This window comes from Podarcis bocagei (genome assembly GCF_964188305.1).
Source record: "Podarcis bocagei genome assembly, chromosome: 6".
In the NCBI taxonomy this organism is placed as follows: Eukaryota; Metazoa; Chordata; class Lepidosauria; order Squamata; family Lacertidae; genus Podarcis; species Podarcis bocagei.
Window position 1 is genome coordinate 20,529,824 of NC_138130.1, and position 10,754 is coordinate 20,540,577.

Genomic DNA, 10,754 nt, shown 5'->3' on the forward strand with positions numbered 1-10,754 from the left:
GTAGCTGAGTCCCTGTGCTCTGTTCACAAGTTACTCATAACTAGGACATAATTGGGTGGAGTGTGGAGCAAGGTCATGCTTTTAGTCCTGCTTCCAGGGTCTCATCTCCCCGCTTTCAACAACTGCATTAGATGTGGTTGCCCGTCATTTGACACCTACCTCTGGTGGATCAGGCATGATCACTGTTAGTTTTCTGTCTTCTCTCTAGGCCACTCAGCAGAATAACAGCCAGAGCAAAGGCAACTCTTTCACCCCAACACCACAACCGTTTGCAAACATAAATTCCCAGTAAGACAAATTTCCATTATTAGCAGATTACAATTTTTTGTATAAAAAGGGGGCTCTCTAAGGTATCTAAATGTTGGAGATGCAATAGGGATAATGCTTCTCTAAAACATATGGTTTTTTTCCATTCTCCTATATTGAAGGACTTTTGGCAGAAGGTAACTGAAACCATCCACAGAACTGTATGCAACAACCTTACATTTACAGAGCAAAATATCCTCTTGAATTATGTACCCAGCACATGGAACCTTACAAAAGGACAATACGAGCGGACTCTTCATGCTCTTATCACAGCAAAAAGACTGATACTGATGAATTGGAAATAAAAATAAAAATGCGGCTCCGTTCTACAATTGGACTGAAGACTCATACAAGCTCGCAACATATGAACAACTTGCATATAAACACAGACTTGCCATGGACAAATATTTGGAATCCATTCTTACAAATACTGTGATAGGTTAAGATCTGGTGAAGTACAATAACAACTTTGTAAAATATACAGTTTTGGGTGGGTGCCCCCCCCCCATTCTCCCTTCTACACGGGTTCAGTTTCTCTTTTTCTTTTTCTCTCTCATATTTACGTCTCACCATGTTTTGTTGTTGTTTAGTTATTTAGTCGTGTCTGACTCTTCGTGACCCCATGGACCAGAGCATGCCAGGCACTCCTGTCTTCCACTGCCTCCCGCAGTTTGGTCAGACTCATGTTTGTAGCTCCGAGAACACTGTCCAACCATCTCGTCCTCTGTCGTCCCCTTCTCCTTGTGCCCTCCATCTTTCCCAACATCAGCTTCTTTTCCAGGGAGTCTTCTCTTCTCATGAGGTGGCCAAAGTATTGGAGTCTCAGCTTCAGGATCTGTCCTTCCAGTGAGCACTCAGGGCTGATTTCCTTAAGAATGGATGCATTTGATCTTCTTGCAGTCCATGGGACTCTCAAGAGTCTCCTCCAGCACCATAATTCAAAAGCATCAATTCTTCGGTGATCAGCCTTCTTTATGGTCCAGCTCTCACTTCCACACATCACTACTGGGAAAACCATGGCTTTAACTATACGGACCTTTGTTGGCAAGGTGATGTCTCTGCTTTTTAAGATTCTGTCTAGGTTTGCCATTGCCTTTCTCCCAAGGAGCAGGAGTCTTTTAATTTCGTGACTGCTGTCACCATATGCAGTGTTCATGGAGCCCAAGAAAGTAAAATCTTTCACTGCCTCCATTTCTTCCCCTTCTATTTGCCAGGAGGTGATGGGACCAGTAGCCATGATCTTAGTTTTTTTTATGTTGAGCTTCAGACCATATTTTGTGCTCTCCTCTTTCACCCTCGTTAAATGGTTATTTAATTCCTCCTCACTTTCTGCCATCAAGGTTGTGTCATCAGCATATCTGAGGTTGTTGATATTTCTTCCGGCAATCTTAATTCCGGCTTGGGATTCATCCAGTCCAGCCTTTTGCGAAAGGCTGGACTCACCATGTTTAGTGCACATATAATTATGTACTTTTTGAAATTTCAGTAATGATGTTTGAAAAAAGGGGGGGAGGATTACAAATTTCCATTTTTACCAGATGCTGCTGAAGGACATACCGTACCTGATATCTGGGATGCATCAGAGCACAGGTGTGCTTTCTCACCTGTCCTTCCTGGCAAGCAGTCAGCAATGACTTCACTGCTAGGTCAGGTAAGAGGGTCGCCCATGACTGCACTGTCCCCTGCTGCCCTGTCATTGCTATGAAAAGCACCACCTATTTATTTCTGCATATCAAACTGTGCCAGGGAAGAACAAGCTGGCTGGCAACTCCATATATGAGATACCTTCCACTTTAATGGGACACTAAAAAAACTGCTTCAAAATGAAGAGGAAATGTACTATAATTTTGCCTCGTGTGCATTAATCCTGTTAAGTAGGGCCTCTTAAGGCCTGGTGGAATTGCACTTTTATCAATGAGGGTACTATGTGACTTTTTTTTTTACAAATTCCACCGCTGTAGGAAAACGTCTGTTTGCTTTAAAGGCTAGATTAAGCTAGGGGTGCCCCCTGCCCTGCTTTGCACTCACAGAAATCACCATATTTAGGAAAATAAAAGTTGGCATAATGGAACTATGGAACCACAACAGTTTTAAAAATATTCAAAAAGTTGAAGTATCTCAGAAACTATTATTTTAAATATGGGCTTCATTATTCTGTGCTGCTGGGCTACCTACAGCTGGAGGAAAGATGTCCAAGGCAGAGTGGATGGTTCTCAGTGATCATAAGCAGTTTTCCAAAATAAACATGGAATTCGTTTTGTGCCTCCTTCCCAGATTAGAATTTCAATGTGCAAACACGTTCCAGGGATTTGCCATGAAATAAGGCTCTCTTCTTAAATGCCAGGAAGCCAATCAGCAAGCAGAGTCAAGAACTATCCACAATTTCATTCCACACGGCTTCCTGGGGAGCAATTTAGTGGTCCTCATTTATGGACACATAGGTAACTCAATTTTGAAAATGTCTGCTGTTTATTATAAAGTTACATTTACAGGCCACTGTAGCCATGAGCACTAAGGACACTTTCTCTCTCTCTCTCTCTTTCTGTTGCACTCCAATAGGTAAAGTTAAAGGGACCCCTTACCATTAGGTCTAGTCATGGCCGACTCTGGGGTTGCCGCGCTCATCTCACTTCATTGGCCGAGGGAGTCGGCGTACAGCTTCCGGGTCATGAGGCCAGCATGACTAAGCCACTTCTGGTGAACCAGAGCAGCGCACGGAAACACCGTTTACCTTCCCGCCGGAGCGGTACCTATTTATCTACTTGCACTTTGACGTGCTTTCGAACTGCTAGGTTGGCAGGAGCAGGGACCGAACAATGGGAGCTCACCCCGTTGCGGGGATTCAAACCGCCGACCTTCTGATCGGCAAGTCCTAGGCTCTGTGGTTTAACCCACAGTGCCACCTGCGTCCCCTGCTGCACTCCAATAGAACTACACAAATAGAATCACCTTCTGTTAGGATGGAGGGATTTATCAGATTTGGGTGTCCCTCACTTTCATATTTTTCCAAGCTTACATTCAGTTCTCCACATTTCCATTTTTAAAAAACTGCTTTTGAAAATTCACCAGCATTTTAGTTTGAATTTCTCCATATATACACATTTCTCTATGTCGTTTAGCCCTAAACGGCTTTGTCCCAGTATACCCGAAGGAGTGTCTCCACCCCCATCGGCCACTGAGGTCCAGCTCCGAGGGCCTTCTGGCAGTTCCCACATTGCAAGAAGTGAGGTTACAGAGAACCAGGCAGAGGGCCTTCTCCATAGTGGCACCTGCCCTGTGTAACATCCTCCCAACAGATATGAAACAGATAAATAACTGTAGTTTTTTTTAAAAAAGACATCTGTTCAGAGAAGTTTGTAGTGTTTGATGTTGCATTGTGTTTTTACTGTTTCTTGTTGGGAGCCACCCAGAGTGGCTGGGGCAAACCCAGTCAGATGGGCGGCATAATAAAACAACACCAACAACAACAATAATTTATTACTAATCCATATATATTGCCAACCATTCCCCCTAATATAATTTTTGCATGTTCTTTTCAGGTACCCATACATGTTTACACATATTTTCCCTTAGTATATGCTGGGTTCTTGGTGTGTGTTTTTATATCCGCATTATTTAGGTTGGAGAATTGCATCACAAACCTTCAAAGACCTGCAAATTTTTAAAGGAGAGCAGTATTTTGCATTGTGTATTGTTTCAGGAAGTGTGAATTAGGTTGCTTTGCCCAAAAATGTGAACCACACCAAATTTCTACCCCCATCCCTCTATCCCATGTTGGCTCAGTTTACTTATGAGATTTCGAAGGGGAGCTGGTCCATAGCTTTTGGAAAATTCAAGAGTCCAATGCCTGCCACTTAACTTGGCATCTTCTGAGCAGCTTGATAAGTGGTGCCATGAAGAATTGACACGCTGGATCTGTTCTCAAAACTCTAGTCACAATCCAGACCTGGCTCTGGAAGAATCTCCTTGTTTTCCCTCTTCTTTTTTTAATTAGCCCAAACTGTGGAGTTCAGAAAGGCTAAATAAATGTAGTATTTTAATGGCAGTGGAACAGCTGCAGAGGCAGACACAGTCGTTCATACATACGCATAACCTCCTGACCACGTCTGCCAAAAGGCTGTAAACAGGTGCGCCCAGAGGCCGAAGCTGTTTTTTAAAAAATAAAAACAAAAACTGTGACACTAATTTCATTGTCCGCAGAGAGCTTTACAATTAACTATGTGTTAGGACACCATAAAGGAATCCAGACACATATGGTCAGCTGGAATTCCAAGCCCCCTTTCCTCTCTCTCTCCCTCTCTCTTTTTTTCTTCCTTTCCCTCCCCTCACCTCCCAAAACTAAGCTGCAATTCCACTCATCAATACTGAGCTCTTTCGTACCGTGAGGGGGGGAAAACCCTGTTATTGTTTTCAAGTAAGCTTCTGCATGGCTGTACATTTGAAACACACTCTTTCCCTCACGCCGGCTCCCTCGGCCAAGAAAGCGAGATGAGCGCCGCAACCCCAGAGTCGGCCACGACTGGACCTAATGGTCAGGGTTCCCTTTACCTTTACTACCCTGGGAACAGTCTTTTACCCACACAGAACTACGGTTCCCGGGATGTTTTGGGAACAGTGGGATGTGGTGAAATTTTTCATAGGGGGACAGTTTTGGCCAGAGACACCAACTTGTGAGAGAGAATGGAGGGGTATCGCATGCGTGAGCATCGTGCCTTCTTCCCTTAGCTGGGCAGAAGCTTCCCAGTCTTTGGGAAGGAGGCACTAGGGACTAGGGGGACATGTAGGTTACTAGCCCAGTCCCCCTAGTCTACTGAATGCACATAACTGTTTGGAAAAGACATGTTTTAAGTGCATGGGGTGTGTCTGGCTGTGAGAGTAGGGTAGTCACATCATAGAAAGCTGTCCTCTATTTGAAGAGCCAGCAGAGGACCATCCTTTATTTGAAGTCTTCTGCTGAAGAGCTGGCCAAGTCTGTTTTAAAAGAGAAAGAAGCATAATAAGAGACAACAGGGGCCTTGAAATTTTCAGCCAGCAAGATCTGGGCCGTAGGCTGAGCAGACACAGGCCACAGTTGTCATCTTCCCTAGTGCTGTGCTGAAAATTTACCCTGTGGTTTCCCCACCCCTTCACCCCAAGCAACCATTCTTCAACAAATACAGTGGTGCCCCGCAAGACGAATGCCTCGCAAGACGGAAAACTCGCAAAACGAAAGGGTTTTTTTGTTTTTTGAGCTGCTTCGCAAGACGATTTTCCCTATGGGCTTGCTTCGCAAGACGGAAACGTCTTGCTAGTTTGTTTCCTTTTTCTTAACACCGTTAATACAGTTGCGACTTGACTTCGAGGAGCAACTCATAGCACGCAGTGTGGTAGCCTTTTTTGAGGTTTTTGAAGACTTTGGTGATTTTTGAAGCTTTTCCAAAACTTTTCTGACACCGTGCTTCGCAAGACGAAAAAAATTGCAAGACGACAAAAATCGCGGAACGAATTAATTTCGTCTTGCGAGGCACCACTGTAATGAGAAAAGAAATTGCATTAAAAATTTATCAAAGGCTATACTTTATAATGAGAACAATTGGAAGCTTTTCACAGAAGACTTTATTGGATAAGACATGATGTTGTATAAATATCTGGTACTTTTAATTGTTGTTTTCTTCTTGTTGTTACTTTTAAACTTTTTGTACTTTTTGATGTGGAGAATTCTTTTTTTCCCTCTTTTCTTTTCTATTCTGTGCTTAACTTTGTTGTACTTACCTTTATTGTAAGATTGTGTTTTAAACCAATAAATATGTATTTATTTTTTAAAAAAAATTATCAAAGGCTAGATAAACTTTCAATGAATTCACATGAGCGGGGAGAAAGGTTGTTGTCATGCCTACAGAAAAGCCAAACCAAGAACATCATGGGATTTTCAGGAAACATGGGTACCCCAAAAGTTTGCAGAGTGAACGTGAATATGTACCACGAAGCATGTGAACAGCTGCCCTAAAAAGGGCCAGTGTGCAGTAGTTTATTACATTGTTGAAGGCATGGCTGTTTGCTGTGGCCTTCTGCATGTTGATGAACTCTTCCAGGCCCAGCAAGCTTGGTCAATGGTCAGGGATTGTGGGAGCAACATCTGGAGGGCTACAGGTTTGCATGAGAAAAAGGCAGTTGACAGCTTGAATCAGTATTTGATTCTTTTTGCATGTGTGCAAAGCAAAATGCAGCTAAACTGGGCTCACCTTGTGACTGAAGGACCTGCTAGGAACACAGATAAAATTGTCACATCTGCTTCCATCCTGCCTTTAGTCACAACTGTAACAGTTCCATAAAAGTTAATACCCTTTATAAATAAAGGATTTCAGGGAACTTGTGTCCTTGTGAGATAAAATTTTAATCAGATGTTAAGAACATTTACCAAATAGGAAAAAGAAAGATATATCTTTTAATATTAAAAAAAATCACATTATTGGATATGTTTTTGCTTTGAGGTCAACAGTCTTTAACTGGGTTCCAGAGGAGATGTCCCGCTTAACTTTGCACTGATTCACTCTATTTTTTTGGTGGGGATCTTTCATTTCCTGGTGTGTTTTCCCCCAGTCTCCAGACATTTTCTCCTTGCCGGATAAGGTATGTGCCTGCAGTATCTCAAAATGGATTTAGAGAGTGCTTTTAATAGAATTCAATTTATAATCTTCAGTTTCAATTGTTTTGTGTAAAGTATCCTAGCCATGCCATTGGATTGTGGCCAAGAAGATGTGATCTTCTTTATAGTTGAATCCCAAAAGTTCCAAAAACGTTTTGATGCGGGGGGAGATGGTTGGGGGGGTGACTAGATGCTGGAGCACTGGCCCACTGTCATCTCTGATAAAAGATGGGATACCACATGTGTTTAATACTGGATCCAGAGCAGGAAGCAAAGTATCCGATGAGGTAGATGAAAAAATGCCAGTAACGGATATCTGGAATATGCATCTGTCAAAATGGGGAAAAAAATATTTGCCATTGGGCAGAAGTTCTTTCAATGCTCAGTAATTCAGATGCCTGAAATTTTCTGTCTTGGATGTCTGAGGCTTCAGTTGATTCACCTCAAAAATGTAATGAAAAATTCAGACCGACGAAGCTACTCTCTCGCCAGCACATTTATGAACAAAACCATATTTTCTTCCTTAATCTCCCCCCCTCCCTCCAACCAAGGAATGCATTATTTGCAAATGTTTACATAGCAGAGGCTGGTCCATTAGACTGAATTGCCCCACCATTCTCAGTCTCTCCTCAGCCAGCCCCCACCTGCCAGACTTCTTACATCCAGCGCAGGAGGCATCGCTGCTGTCAATTTCTGCTTCCTTAGTGTCAGAGTTGCACTTAGTGGCAGAACTCAGTTTGGGGGGAAATGGCGGCAAAAATGTCCGTCATTGGTTCTGGCTCCATCCTGTGTTGATCACTGCCTTTCGCCCCACCAGTTCCAATAGTCACTAGCCAATGCTGTGTTTAGACCAGGGTTTCCCAAACTTGGGTCACCAGCTGCTTTGGGACTACAAATCCCCATCATCTCTAGCTAGCAGGACCAGTGGTTAGAGGTGATGGGAACTGTAGTCCACAAACAGCTGGAGACCCAGGTTTGGGAAACCCTAATTTAGACTATAAAGAGGTTTTTGTTTTTGAAATGGAATTAAAGGAAGAAAGCAACAGGAATAAATCATCACAACATTCCAATAACATGGTGCAAAGCAGCACAGGTATAAACGCAGGTGTGACATCCATTCAGAGGAGCAGGGTGAAACCAGGTGTCAGGATGCTGTCAGCGGCTCCCGGCTGGTTGCCCAGGAAAGTATAAAAACAAGGGAAAGTTTCTTACCGTCCTTTTTTACTTCAATCTTTACACAGAGAGCATATAGAACCCAGCCTCTTGGATAATGGCATTGTCCCATGTGAATCTTCACGCACCCCCTTCTCTCCCACTTCCTTATTCATCATCATCATCATCTCCTCTACAGCTGCTGCTATGTGCCCTCTGTCTTTGAGGTCTTTGCTCTCCTACTTTTAAGGCCCACCGGGTTCTGGGAGATGGAGGGTGTGGAATGCTTTCTAATGACAACGTGTCAGCCGGGTGTTGTTCTGGCTCTCCCATGATTTCCCAGCTTTTCCCCTCATCTGCCTCTAGGCTGCGACCTCCCTCAAACCCCTGTTGTAAAACTACACTGTCTTCCTCTTCATCCTCCCTGGAAGGCTCAGGATAGGGAGGCAGTCTCCACCATTCCTCCTCTGCCCAGTCCCTGACATCAGGGTGGTCTGCTTCAAGCAGTATCATGAAGCGGGTGGGCATGGCAGAAGGAACTGAACTGGTGTCTGAATGGTGCAACAAGACATATTAAAACGTTTGCTTTATCTGTGACTTAATCTGGTGGAACGCTCTGCCACAAGAGACTAGGGCCCTGTGGGACTTGACATCTTTCCGCAGGGCCTGCAAGACAGAGCTGTTCCACCAGGCCTCTGGCCAAGGCGCAGTCTGACCCCCTCCTTTGGTAATCCTCACGGAACTCTACCCAATGGTTGCTATTAATTTAATTTGATTTTGAATTGATTTTAAAATGAATTGATTTTAGAATGCTGTGTTACTTTTATTGTTGTTCGCCGCTCTGAGGCCAGCTTCGGCTGGGGAAGGAGGGATATAAATAAAAATTCATTATTATTATTATTATTATTATTATTATTATTATTTTAAAAAAACACCAAAGTTGACATCACTATACACACGTACCTAGGAGTAATCAATAAGACTTCCCTATGTTTGCATTTATACCCTCATGTTACGGGATGTCCTGAACCCCATGCCTACCTAGTAGCAAGTAAGTATGCCAAGTCCCCAGTCTAGGGTCATCTAGGGTCAATCCATGTGTCCAAAGTCTAAACCTAAGCACAGTCCTGCAGAGCTCCTGGAGCATCCAAGCTGAGGTCCATCAACATGGGTAGCTGAGCAGACCCAGCACCTCAGCTCTGTTGCCCATTTGTACCTTGCATGATGATTGCAACATCTGGGCTTGAGGAGGCAGGTGACCCTCACCTGTTCCAAGCCTACTCCAGCTGAGGAATCACACACCTCCTCCCAGAGCTAGCGAGCCCCACCTGGCCAAATAGTGAGCTGGGCTGTGAGCCCTTACTTGCCTCAGCCTCCTGGATCACCCAGCCTGCTGCTGCTCAGAGCCAACCACATTGATGGAGACAGGGGCCTCTCTAGCTCTGGTGACACGTCCTGCCACTCTGGTTCCTCCGGCTCCTGACCCCCATCCCCTCGTCATCCTCCAACATCCCATGAGTACTTCCCACACCAACCGCTTCTTCCCCATCCCCAGTGTGTTCCAGTCCTGGCTACACACCTCACCAGGATCCTCTTCCCCGTTGTCCTGCCAGTTCATGACACTGGAGGTCTTCACTTGATCAAGCATACTCTGGAGTCTTCAGACCCAGTCCAGTTTTTCTGGGTGGCCCAGAGGAAAGCTGCTTGGCTCCATTTTTAACATATGAAGAGCATATGAAGCACAGTCCTAGATGTGTCTAAGGAGAGGGATTGTGTGTGTGTGGGAACCAAACTTGATTCTCTGAGATTTGGTGAGAATTGGGAACATTGCTGTAATCTTTTGAGTACCACTTCAGTTCCAGGGTGTAAACCACAAGACCACACTTCCATTTTGGTTCCAAAGCAAAAGATTGTCATCCAATTGAATGAAATACCGCATGGCATTAAAGCCAGGCTGTTTCCTGGCCTGCTTTCCCTTCTCTTACTAACTCGGGGGGGGGGGGGGGACAAGGGAAGGAGGTGAGATTTCCAATTTGCACGACGATGGCTCCCAGTCATTGGATAAATTATAACACATGCTGTGGTCGGGACACAAAAAGCCCTCTGGAATTATGCATTCCACTTGGGGAAGATATTGTGATAGCAAACATTAAAATATATGACTGCACAGATATTTGTGGTGAATTGTTATATAAACTTTTTTCCCCGGTGCCAAAAATAGAGTAGCTAAACTGTTCTCAACAGCAGTGGCAATATCTTTCGACAATGTGATACTCTGGGAGCAAAAACTGAAAGACGGTAATGAGAAATAGGAAAATATGCACCACATCAATGGTATATATTGGAATACGATCCTCTCTTGTGCCAGAGGTCTTAGACTGATGTATTTGAGAGATTGCTAGACTCTCTCCTAGAGCCATTGGCAAGGTTGGACTTTGGTATTTCAAATTTCAGCAGTGCCTTGTGCAAGGCCAAAATTTGTCCATGCCCCCACCCTACTTCTCACCTTCTGTTCTGCTCAATTCACTATGTCATAACTTTGATGCCCTGCAGCGCCCCCTAGGCTCAGTACCTGGTGTGATTGAAGTGGACCCACTGTTCTAAATCCACCTAGGATTCATCCCTAGGACCAGGCGTGCCCTTCGTGTCTCGGAGCAGAAAGCCAAATAGA